Raw genomic sequence first — 13837 nt, 5'->3', positions numbered from 1 at the left:
TATCTGCAGGTGGTATATCATCTTCAATAATAAAAATCTGATTTGAAGTTGTCTGTCGTCTTGTGCTTCCTCAGGCTCTGTCACTACAAGTGCATCCTGCACTACATCTTGAACTTGATTCTTTTAAACGTCATCTTGTATATGGTCTTCCATAATAGTATCCATCCGCACAGCACTTGTACTTGATCTAAGCTAAGCTACACCTGCTGATTTAGTTTATTATATTCTTGTTTTAAGCCATCATACTTCTTCTTCAGGTTCATCTCATCTCCTTGTTCCCAAACATCCATCTTTGCATACTGTTCATTATATTTTAACTGCAATAGCTAAATCTTTTAGCCCTTCACCATCACAAATTGAGGCTTCAAGTATTCATACAGCTTCAATTTAAACAAAATTATCCTACTTTGCTTCCACTTTATGTATTTAGTCCACTGCAAAGATTCAAGAAAAAAGTTCACTATACACAGTGTAGTCCGTTGTAATTATTCATACTTCAATACACACTTAGTCTCCGACACAATTAAGAAAATTTTCAAATTTACGACTCTGGAATTTATACGTGTATGATGTCCTAAGGGCTAGCAAAAGGCTAAGTTTGACAAAATAGATTACACCAGAGTGTTTAGAATGGGTGTTTTACCCTAAGCGCACCTTGAGACTAATGTTTTGACCAACAATTAGTACCCAAAAGACAAAAGATGGAGTGTCAAAAACAAAAATATAGGAAACCTTTGATTATGAGCACGTCTTTGCATAAAAATGGATAAAAGTGCTTAAAAGCCAGTGCTAGATAATTTTGGATACTTGCTTTAGGAAGAGGATGAGGTCTAGGAGGGCCTCTTGATTTTCCATGAGCTTATGGAGGTGATTAGCATTTTGGCAAATAGGTGAATGCCATGTGTGCAAGAATGGTGGGTGTGTAAGAGATGTGTAAGAGTGGTCAAAGAATGCACTTTTTCTCTCTCAAAAAGGAGGTAGACAATTTATTATTTTCGGCCTTCCATAACTCCCACATATGATCTCTGATTTGAGCAAAGAGCAAAGATCTGTAGTCTTCACATTGATCTCTTTCCATAGATATGCTACATGATATGGTTTTATCCGCTAGATTTTAAATTCCATTCTGGAGGGAAAATTTGAATTCAAATAAACTAGCTATTTTGCCAGTTTGAATTCAAAAGTTGTCCTTTTAATACTAAAGGTTTGACTTCCTCAAACTCCTAAATTAAGAGACCCTCCTAGACCCCATTCTCTTCCTAATGGTGGATAAGTTGTGGACAAAAATCTATTAGCAGACATCATACACGTATGATGTTTGAAGTGTGATTCTGGCATCTAGACTGAAATTTTGACTTTATACTCATATTCTGCATGTTGTGTTGAGCACATACACCAAGCTTCATTTCATTTGGACATATAAATGGAATATTAAGTGTATTTTACTCTTTCAAGGAAGTTCCTTTTCAAAAAGTGGTGATCTTGTGCTCGATTGACATCCAAATACAATATTAAGCATATCTATGTGTTGTATGAGTGGAGGACCTCTGGAGTGAAATTTCACTTCATTTGGGCACAAAAATACATCATACATGTATGATGTGTGAAGGCTATTTTTAGAGGTCAGAGCTAACTCCTAAGCTTACCACTTTGTACAATAGTACATATTAAGCCTATAGACCAAGCTTCAATCAATTTGGAGTTGACTTGACTTAAATAACCTCCAAAAGGACAAACAATGATTGAGCTAGAAACAAGAAAGATTGACATGTCTACATGTGCTAGAATCACAAATTAAGATTGGATCTAGACATAGCACATCAAGGAGCATCTACATTTCAAGTTTGGGCTAATTATGAGCACTTAGACATCATACATGTATGAAATCTGAAGGCCCATTTTAGGGCTTGAGTAATGATTTTGAATGTCCAAGAGCCTTCCTTATGACCCTAGGATCCTAGTTGTCTCTTTAGGTCAATGTATATGACATGCAGAGGGAATCGGGTACTTATATACAACTATTTGGTTGGGATTAACCCTCTAGTTATACCGATCAACATCGTAGAGTACTTAAGTGAGAATCACTATTTTGACAAACAATTGGAGAGTTTTGTACAGATAGCCAGAACTAAGGATCCTCCAAGTTGGTGATCATTTTAAAGTGCAAAGTACTTTACAAGTTGAAAAATTGGTTTGAAAGAAAATCAGAGCAAAGAGAAGTTGCAAGTAGACTTCGAAGGTTAAAGGTTTGGGTTGATAGTTGTTTGTGTGAAATATTTGATGAATTTGAGATTTGGTAGGTGTCTTCAAAGAGATCAAAGAGTGGGAGGAGATCAGGTTAGCTTAGTAGTGAGGCGGTCCGGGGTGGGCAACAAGAAGAGCGGCCTCTAAACACCCTTCGAGGCTCCCATGCTGCTCAAATGGGGCTGGGGCAAGCACAGTCAGAGACAACAAAAACCCATAGCCAGAAACCAAACAAGAAAAGGGGCACCACCTAGTTGTAGATTTGAACTAGGATGCACGTGATATCTCCTTGTACTCAAACGCACAAAGAGAGGGGGATGCAAGATAGCCACACACACCAAACACAAATATTCACCACGCCAGAGAGAGGTAAAGAGCACAAATCAACTTGAGCAACTCAATCTTAGCCTTAAAGACTAGATGCACACAAAGCTTGATGAGAAATAGAGAGACAACACAAAACTTGACCTTGTTGCCAATACACAAATTGTCTTAGGGTCATGGGAGCCCTCTCACCGATCACCCTCTTACAATTGACTTTTTAGGCAAACAATTCAACAAGCCCTCAAACCATCAAGCATGAAATAGCACAATAGACTTCAAGGACAATATACCTTCAACCACCTGATGAGTCAACTTATCAAGTCAATTTGGAGAGAAGAGTCGTAGTTGCAGCATACAATTGCACCCAAAACTATGAATCTTATTTATGGACAAGAGTAGGCTACAAGTGTGATGTAGAGTATGGTATCACTCCACTCCTCTAGATGGCATAACTAACTTCAAGCTTCTCCATGCACCTATGTGTAGTGATGGAATAGAGCACTCACAATGCACTCACTCTACACAACTAGGCTTGAAGAGTGGTGTGTTATGTGTTGAGAATGGTGTGGTGTAGTGTGATCATGTGATGATTTACAAGGGAGAGAAGGGCTCTATTTATAGGTTTTAGAAGCCCCGATTAGGATTAGGCCTAATCAAGTTTATTTGAAGGAATAAAAGATTATGCATATTTTTATTTTTTAAAATGAGGATGGGTCTCTCTTGTCCTTTGAGTCACATGGATGTGGGCTCAAGGGAAGATAATTATTGAGGATGAAAGGAGAGAGGATTGAGTGAATAATTTGGGGTGCCTACTCTAGTAGAGGGTGCATTTTACCATAAGGTTAGTGGTTAGTAGTTAGTAATTATCACTACAAAATATTTACAAAATCATTCACCAAATGGTGAGATATATGATGAGAAAAGTTAGAGAAGGGATGAGCTTGTAAAGAGAGGTTGAAGCTTTGGAGAAATTGACATTCACCTCTTTACAGCACCGGAAGAAGAAGCGATCAGCATGACGAAGTAGCGCGTGTCGATGAAGCTACGTTATCTTCAAACCTTGGAAAATTCATGATAAAAGACTTCATTTGCAGAGGTTAACCTTGGGTTTTTGCTGATTTTTTGAAGTTCTTTACAAAGCTGAAGAGAGTATGGTAATATGGACATATATGTAGAGAGAAAGGGGGACACATAGGGTGTAGAAATGGAGGATGAAGGCTATGGAGGTGTGAGAGAAATGGCAATGGTGAAGAGGGTGAATTAGGACATGGGAGTTGCAGGTTTGGGAGTGGGAAGGAGAGGGAGGAGTGTGTAAGAGTGAGTAGGTGTGTGGAAGGGTGAGAGAAATAGGAAGATTTTTTGGGTGTATGAGGTGGCAGTTTTGAAGTCGGCCATAAATTTCATGTAAAATCTCCCTTCACTTCAAAATTTCTGAAAACATTATGGGAAATACTTCAGCTTACGAGCTACGTTTTGTCTTTTGGAAGTATTCTCAAATTCGGATCATAAAAAGGTGCCAAAATTCGAGCAAAAAGCTGTCCCTGCAACGCCTAATAAAGCTTGAAGTGGGCCACTATCTGATTCTTTTTCCTTTGTAGTCTTCCAAGTGAGACCCCCCATACATCAACCATGACCTAATATTGCCAAGGAGCTTGCACACATGTATGGTATAGGATAAGTATCAAATATAATATATACTTGTGGGGTAAGAAGATAGGCTAGCTAGTCATGAAAAATGGACACATGGGATGCATGGTGGAAAAATATATATAAAATAAAAGGAGAAAAATCATGAGGGAAGGGACCCACAATTATTCTCATTTATTTGAAGATGAAATCTATTTACTTGTGAATATTTAATTGGGAAGGATGGGAAAAAATATAACGGAGCTGATAAGGTAGCATACTTAGGCCTGATAACGCACACCTAGGAATATATATTTATATAAATACAAAAAAACCCTTTATATTTAGGTCCTTTATTTGATAGAAAATATTTACATGTAAATAGGACCGTAATATTATAAATTTATTTTTTTGGTCTCGTAGCCCAATGACTCACTCAATGATTTGATATAAAAAAATATGATGAAAATCTAAACACACGCACACTATTTATAATTAAAAAGCGAGCCTAGTCATTGTGCTAGGGTGTTTTTGTGGGGTGAAGTGGCTTCTTAAAATTATTTTATGAGAGCCGAAAAATGGCTATCATTTAGCCCTCCCCTAGATGTTGGTACATTCATGTACCATCAAAAGGCATATCTTCCAATGAGAGGGTTTTTTGATCTTTCGTGATATTTGGTGGCTTAGTTGAATCTTCATCTTGTAGTACCAAGATCAAAGACTTACATGGTATTGTAGTTGTTCCATGCTCTTGTAGATCCTCTGGTAGAACTCGACTCAGGTAAGGCTTTAATCGAAACCCGTTCACCTTGTTGGGGTGCTCCTTGCCATCCAAATGCATGAGTTGATAGTAGCTAGAGTTGAAGGTCTTCTTGACAATGTATCGTCCTTGCCATCTGGTATTGAATTTCACATCAAAGCGATTGTCAAGGCGATTATCGTACCTTAGCACCAAATCTCCTTCCTTGATCCCTTTGTCTTTCACCTTTTTGTCGAGCTTGTCCTTTATTTGCGTAGACTTTCTTTTATAGCACTCATAAGCCACCTCCCGTTTCCATTCTAGTTCTGCGAGGGTGAGAAGACGATCTTCCCATGCTGCTTATTCTCCTTGTGCCACCTTTTCATGAAGTCGCATTGTTGGAATGTTGAGCTCAATGGGTTGCAAAGCTTCTTGACCATAGACTAGGTGGAAGGGTGTGAACTCTGTCGCTTCCTTGTAGGTAGTCCGATAGGCCCACAATGCTCCATCCAGGAAGTCATCCCATAGCTTTATCTTGTTCTTTACCATCTTCCGGATGATTCCTGCAATGATACCATTAGCCTTATCTACCAAACATTTTACTGAGGGTAGTAGGGTGTGCTATGCCGATATAGAATGTGAAGCTCATCACAAACTTCCGTGAGCAAGTGCTTCCTAAACCCTGAACCATTATCAAAAACGATCTCCAAAGGTGTGCCAAATCTGCAACAAATGTGAGTGTACACAAACTTGCTAATTGTCCTCTCATTCACTCTTGCCACACTTTGAGCTTCTACCCACCTAGTCATGTAGTCTATAGCCACCAAGATATACAATTTTCCATTTTTAGTCCTGGGAAATGGACCCATAGCATCAATGCCCCATTTTTCAAATGGACCATTTGCAAGGACTTACTGACGTGGACCATGTAACAGATGCTTGTTTCCATTAATCTGACAATTGTGGCAGCTTTTACACCAATGTTGAACATCAATGTGCAAGCTTGGCCAAACATATCCGCCAAGCAAAATCTTTTTTGCAGTGAGTTCTTGTGCAAAATGACCACCACACGCTTCCTCATACAAACCTGCAAGAATGGTTGGAATCTCCTTGGTTGTTGGTATTCTCCTACAAACTTGATCTTTTTCCCTTTGGTAAAGGGCACCTTAAAAAAAAAAAATGAACTTGCCTTCTTAATGAGCCTTCGCTTTTGACCCTTTGTGAAGCCCTATGGAAACTCGCCCTCTAAAATGTAGCTCACAATGGGAGCCAATGACTCCATCCCCTAGTACCTTGGTTTCTTTATCACTGTTGCTTGCATGATGACCTGCACTTCACTCTCAACACATGCAACTGCTTTTTTGCAAGTAAATCTGCATCTTCATTTTGTTTCCTAGGGATATGATATAGTTGCACTTCTTCAAATTGATTAAACAACCTACAAATGGCATGAAATTTTGTCCTTAGGTTTTCATTCTTGCATGCCCAAATGCCTAAAATCTGCTTCGCAATGAGAAGTGATCTCCCTTTACCATGAGACGTCGTATACCTTGGCCAATGCACATTTTTAAACCATGAAGTAGTGTGTCGTATTCTGCTTCATTCTTGCTAGTTGAACCTGGTAGATTGACCTTCTCTTTCATGACCACCTCTCCACTTGGGTTGAGCAATACTAGCCCTCCCCCTGATTTTCCTGTGACTCGTCGAAAAGCTCCATCAAAGAACAAGGTAAAATCATTAGGAATACTTTTAGGTGGTGGCAATGGTAAGGTCTTTACTTCAGGCACCTTAATCTCCTTCTCATGTACCCTATAAGTAAGAATCCCTGCCAATTGTGCACGCATACTATCTTCTACCTTGAAAGAGTATTGAAACTCTTGCAACTCCATAATCCACTTTGAGATCCTAGTACTAAGATTCATCTGAGATGACACCCAAGGGAACAAAATTTTTGCAGTGAGAATTACAAAAGGTTTTGGTAGCAAGTAGGATCTAAAATTTCTCACCGCAAACATGAGGGAAAGCATCATGAGTTTTGCCTCTGTGTAGCCTCTCTCCAAAGCATTCATGACCCTACTAGCAAAGTAGATGGGTCGCATTCGGGTACTATGGGGATCTTGTTGTAGCAAAACCGCACCAATTGTTTCTTTCCCAACACTAGAGCTAACAAAGAATGTGTACCCCCAACAAGGAGGCATGAGTGTTGGTTGCTCTGACAAAATGACTTTAATGTTACGAAAGTACTCTTCAAGCTCATCAGATCATGCAAATTCTACTTGTTGTGTCAACTTTTTCAAAGGATGAAGCAACTCCGAAGTTAAGTGAATAAAGCGTGACATATACTTCACCTTTTGAATGAATGAGATGACCTCTTTGAGATTCTTGGGTGATGGGAGCTCAATAAGAGCCTTTGCCTTTGAAGGATCCACCTCAATGCCTTTATAGGAAACCTTGTGACCAAGCAAGATCACTTCATCCTCACCTATGTGACATTTGTCGGGGTTGAGATGACCTCCCATGTCGTAGAGCTTCTTTAAACCTTCTTCTACCCTTTGTAGATGCAGTGATTTTGAGCTATAAATGCAAAAATCATCAATGAACACCCTAATTGACTTTCCAAAGAATGCTTGAAACACCATGTTCATGAAACGTTGGAATGTTGCAGGAGCATTTGTCAGACCAAATGGCATGACTCTAAAAGCATAACAACCCCAAGGAGTGATGAAGGTTGTTTTTAACTGATCTTCCAATGCGATACCTATTTGAAAGTAACCTGAGTAGCCATCAAACACAGTGTACTTCTCATGACCTGCTACCTCATTTAGTATCTCATCCTGAAATGGGAGGGGAAAGTGATCTCTTTTTGTTGCCTCATTGAGTGGACGGTAATCCACACACACCCTCCACTTGCCGTTTTTCTTAGGAGTGACAACAACGGGAGAGACCCACTCTGAATTCTCCACTGGATAAATGAAACCTACTGTTAGAAGATTTCTTACCTCCTTGAGTAAAGCCTGCTCCTTGATGACTCCTAGCCTTCGTAGTGAGGCGGTCCGGGGCGGGCAACAAGAGAGGCGACCTCTAAACACCCCTCAAGGCTCCCGTGCTGCTCAATTGGGGCTGGGGCAACCACAAGCACAACACAACAACAAACCCACAGCCAAACCCAAACAAGATAGGGGCACCACCTAGTTATGGTATGCGAACTAGGACACAAGAGAGATTTTGGCACAACCAAGAAGATGCACCACACAACACACACAAGCAACCTCACACCAAGACACACATGAAATGGACCAAAGAGAGCTAGAGCAAAGGGAAGAGAGAGAGGAAAGGATCTTGCGTAATACCTTATTTGTGACTTGCAAATGGAGATGGTTCATTATGATGCTATCGTAGAACTTGTACAAAACTCACTCAATGCTTAGTGATTGCTAATCATTGCCAAAACACACACACACACTGTCTTAGGGTGTGGGAGACCTCTCACCACAATACCCTCTTACAATGGACAAAAAACTGGCAATGAAAAACACACTAAAACACTTTCTAAAATCAAGATCAACCGATAAAAACTCAAAATACACAAGTCACCTTGAATTCACCAAACCGTATTGCACAAATGGAAGGACGAAGATTTGAACGTCGAATCATGCCTTTGATGCACCAAACCTCAATTTATTGATGATGAAGGAGCATATACAATAGTGGTTTTGAGATTTGTGGAACTCACGCTCTCTCACTTGCAATGTGTAGCTTGAAGGCTTCTCTCACACCAAGAGTGAAGCTCACAAGTGGTTGCTACACCTAAGTCTCTCCTCACGCATAGAGTGTTGGGGTGCTATGTGAGATATTGGAGGTTGTTTTACAAGAAGGAGAGGGGCCTATTTATAGGTTGGAGACCCCTCATTAGGATTATTGGAAATCCTAATTTACAAGCTAACAAATCAGGATTATGATTTTTTTGAATATCAAAACATTGTGGGCCTTCTTTGTCTGCTTGAGTGATGGGTGTGGGCTCAAAAGAGAGCATTATTGATGGTAGATAAGGTGAAAGTAAGTAAGGAGAGAGAGAGAGAGAGAGAGAGAGAGAGAGAGAGAGAGAGAGAGAGTTACTATACACATGTCTTGAGGTGAGGTGTCTTTTATGGTTAGGTCAATGGCTATTTTGTGTTAGTATGTTAGTGGTTAGTGTTAGTAATCACTAGAAAGTTAATGATATATTTACAATGGGTAGAATGGGTGGGATGGTTGGAGTAAGATGGTTGAATGAAGTGAGCAAATCCTTGTGATGGTGAAGCTTGAAGAAGTTTTGGACTTACTTGTGTAGGTTCTCAAAATGACCATCGATCTTCTTCTTCGTCTTCTCTTCTTTACGCCACCGCTGCCAAGGTTGATCATCGTGATGAAAATGGTAATTCCGTTGATGAGATCTTTTGATTTGCAGAGGTTAAGCATGGTACACATGCTGAATTTATGTATATATATAAGGAGTAAGATGGAATTGTACTTTGGAGATAATAGAGAGAGGCATAGAGATGGTGTATGTACATGGAGAGCTCATATGAGAGCTATGGGAGTAAGTGGGGAGGTTAATGGTGAAGAAGGTGAGAGAAACCATTGAAGGTGCAGGTTTGAGTGAGGGATTGAGAGAAATGTGTGTGTGTGTGTGTGTGTAGAAGTGTGGAAAGAGGTGAGAGAAGACTATGGGCTACTTGTGAAAAAAGTGGGCAGACTGGGGTCCACTCAAAAAATCATAGCTCACCGCTGGTAGCTCCAAAAATCATGAAAACATTTGAGGTGATTATTCAGAGCGTGGGCTACATTTTCTCTTTTGACCACTGCTCCAAATTCGGAGTGGAGATAGGTGCCAAAATTCTCACCAAAAAGCCTGTTTTTATGCTTGCAAAAGTCTTTTAGTGGACCCCTCCTTTGTTGAATTTGTACAATGCATCCAAGAGTGAGCCCCTCCTTTGTCATATCATAATACAAAGCATCCAAGTTGCCCTTGACACATGCATGGAGGAGGATTATTGGTGAATAAAGAAATATATACATGGTGGGACTAGTGTATGGACTATTCATGGACTTTAGCTCAATGAGCACATGGTGTTAGAATAATGAGTAAAAATAATAATAAAAATATGGAGGAGTTATGGATATGGAAAGATATTGGAATCATATGATATGGTCCCTCTTTGAATTATTTTGGGTGAAAGAGGAAAAGGTATGCAAGTAAATAATATAATAAACTTGACCAATGAGTAGAAATCAATTTTTTGTTTTCACGAGGGTGAGGGTGAAAATGTGGGAGTGATTTGTATAAAGGAAAAATATAAGGTTAGAGTATGTACATATTGGCAAAAAATATACTTATGGTGTAAGAGGATGAAAGAAGGTGTACATATGTTTAATAAAACACACACCTAAGTAGAAATATTTAAATAAAATACCAAAATAATTATAAAAAATCCCTATATTTAGGCCATATATACAATGAAATATTTACACACAAAGAGGCCATAATATACTTTTATTTTTTATTTTTTATTTATTTTTTTTGGCTCACCTAGCCCAGTGACTAGCTAGCTGAGGGTTTTTAAGAAGATATGGGAAAAGCCCCCTAACTCACACACGCCTATGTACAGTGAAATGGTAGGGATAGCCATAGCGTTTGGGTGAATTTGGTAGGGTGGAGTAATCTAGTATGGCAATTATGGAGAGCCGAAAAACGGCTATCAGTAGCTTCTGAGCCTTAGGTGTGGCCTCTAGCTTCAACTCAATTTTGTGTTGAACAGCATCTACTCCACGCACATCGGTGTAGTCTTTAGCAAAAAGCCTAGGAAATTTCCTTAGCACACATTTGAACTCCTCTCTTTCGTCCTTTGTAAGTGTTGTAGACAACATACCTTCTAACATTCCTTCATCTTGCACATTTTGGTTTTCTTGGGAACCTACCTCTTCCAAACCTGGGCAAGAGGTCTCTTGGTTGTTTGGCTTAAACCTTACCCCCATGACTTCGATGGAAGATTCCTCTTCAGTAATGCTGCCGCTACTTTCTCCTTCTGAAGTGCTATCGGTCCAGCCTTCCTCCGTCTCACTTTGAGATGATTCTTCATGGAGCTCCTCTTGGCGTTGCTCCTTCATGTCAAAGAAAACCTTCTTATGATTGTCATTCCTGCAAATTAATTTTCCACTCTCCCAATCCTGCAAAGCTCGCATTTTCATTAGCCATGGTCTTCCTAGGATAAATGGGTAACCATTTCCTTTGGTAGACATGACATAGAAATCCACTGCCTTCTTAATGCCAAAGGCCTCTACAAAAACATTTTTACAAATGCCTACACACCTAGCTTTGCTATTGTTTGCCATCTTCACTTTGATTTCAAGTGTCTCATGGATGTGCATGCCTAGTCTTTTCATGAGTCCCTCTGTCATGATGCAAATTTGTGCACCCCCATCCACTAGACCTTTCCTAACCAAGCTTCCTTTGATGTAACAATCTAGCACATGTGTAATATCCTCATTCATTTCAGCATGTGAAATTTTTACAACAGGCACGCTCTCTTTTAACTTTCTCCTAGTGCTAATTGCCTTTGTTAAATCCCTCCTATCTTGTGGGAATAATTCAAGAAACTGAGGCCATGAGATATCAGGACCCTTACCTCTCATGTCTTCCAATAGGTTGTATGGAGCCATACCATGTCCAAGAGGGAAGTCTTGGAGGTTGATACGACGTCGATTCCTCTTAGCGTCCTTGGTCTCCTTTGCCTTCTTTTCTCGTCCACGGTCACTTTGTGATGTAACCCCTTCTTTCTCCTTACCTTTTCCTCGGCCACGCTTAATGCCATTTGCTTCCATGTCAACCTCTCTTGAATTTGTCACCTCTACCACATGCACATTTGGGTCTGGCAAAGGTGGAACTCCTTCCACTCCTTGTGGAGGTGGCCTTGCTCCATTTGGCCTTTGTAGAAGTCATGGTTGCTAACTAGTTCCTTCACATGCACTCATCACTGGGTAATTCAAGCTAGGTCTCCCTGGCTCCCCACGGGGCCAAGGACAATTATACATCCCATGTCCAGACTCACCGCAATTCCAACATTGCAAGACTCTCCTAGGTCGTGGATCTCGCTCTTCAGACTTCTTTGCTTGTCCCTTTGGACCTACAGCATGTGCAAGGTGAATTGACAGGCTGCTTAAAGATTCATTTAACTTCTCAATCATTTCTGATGTTACCTCAGGAAGCTCCTTAGATTTTGATGCTTGTGACTTACCTTTGGGTCTAAGACCTTCTATTGGAACCTCCCCCCTTAAGCACTTGAGTTTCCTATATTTCTCAGCAGCCCTAGTTTCAGCTGCATCAAAGGTAGCAGGTGCACCCGCCTCAACTTTCACCTTAAGGTCAGGAAAGAGTCCGGCTATGAACCTCTCCTTCTTTAGAAATTTTGCACCATCACCAGGGTTAGCAACATTTCGTATCCATAGAGCCCAAAGACAAAGAAACTCTTGCTTGTACAAGTAGTAGTCATCTAAGTCTTTTTGCTTATGAGAAACAATGTCTTGCCATAGTTTTTGAGTGTTTTGGGGATCAAAGAAGTATTTCTTGAAACGATTCAAAACTTCTGTGTAATTACCCTTAACTTCCTCAGGCAAAGAGTGAAACCAAGTGCTAGCATCTTTCCTAAGGACTACCTCAAACATTTCTACACATTCCTGATCAGTTACTATCCTCTTGATACGGCAAGACATCTTGAAATTTGCTAAGAATAATTATGCATCCTCCCCAGGCTCTCCAAAGAACAAGGGGTAGCCACTCATTTGCCTTGTTGTATCCATGTTGCTGGTTTTACTCATTTTTTTTAATTTTATTTTTTGTTTTGCAAAATCAAATTTCAAAGTAGAATGAAAATGTAAACGTCAAAGCTTAGATCGTAGCAAATCAATGGCAAAATGAACGGATTGACTGAGGCATTGATAGCCGCTACTTGCCTAGGTTCAAACATACGACGGAAAACACGTTGAAATTGTAACTTTGTGCCAACTATTACATGCACGTCTTGTCTAGCCAAAGGAATGAATGTACGATACAAGTCCTCTTGATTCATTAACCTAGCTAAAACAAGATAAACACATGTACATCAAAAGAGACATTATAGTCTACAAGTGGGAGTATAATAGGATTTGGAGATTGTAGAATATCTCTTAATGCTTCAGCACCAAAGAGGAATACAATACGTTGTTGAAAAAAGATTTTTCTATCAATGCGAATATTTATCCTAATCCCTTGCACCCAATGAAACTGATGAAATTGAATTGCATGAGCAGGATTAGGAGGTGGTGGATTGTTCATGTAAACACAACTAGTTTTTGAAAACTTACCTTGTGTATGCTAACACAACCGCTCATTTCTCAGTGGGGGCACCAATTTGAGGCGGTCTGGGGCGGGCAACAAGAAGAGCGGGCAACACGAAGAGCGGCCTCTAAACACCCTTCGAGGCTCCCGTGCTGCTCAAATGGGGTTGGGGCAAGCACAATCAGAGACAACAACAACCCACAACCATAAACCAAACAAGAAAAGGGGCACCACCTAGTTGTAGATGCAAACTAGGACGCACGTGATATCTCCTTGTATTCAAATGCACAAAGAGAGGCGAATGCAAGATAGCCACACACACCAAACACAAACATTCAGCACGTTAGAGAGAGGTAAAGAGCACAAATCAACTTGAGCAACTCAATCTTAGCCTCGAAGACTAGATGCACACAAAGCTTGATGAGAATTAGAGAGACAACAAAAAACTTGACCTTGTTTCCAATACACAAATTGTCTTAGGGTCACGGGAGCCCTCTCACCGAGCACCCTCTTACAATTGACTTTTTAGGCAAACAATTCAACAAGCCCTC

This window comes from Adiantum capillus-veneris, chromosome 3 (assembly GCF_014529385.1).
Source record: "Adiantum capillus-veneris isolate H3 chromosome 3, ASM1452938v2, whole genome shotgun sequence".
Taxonomy (NCBI): Eukaryota; Viridiplantae; Streptophyta; class Polypodiopsida; order Polypodiales; family Pteridaceae; genus Adiantum; species Adiantum capillus-veneris.
Note: the sequence above shows the minus strand (reverse complement) of the source record.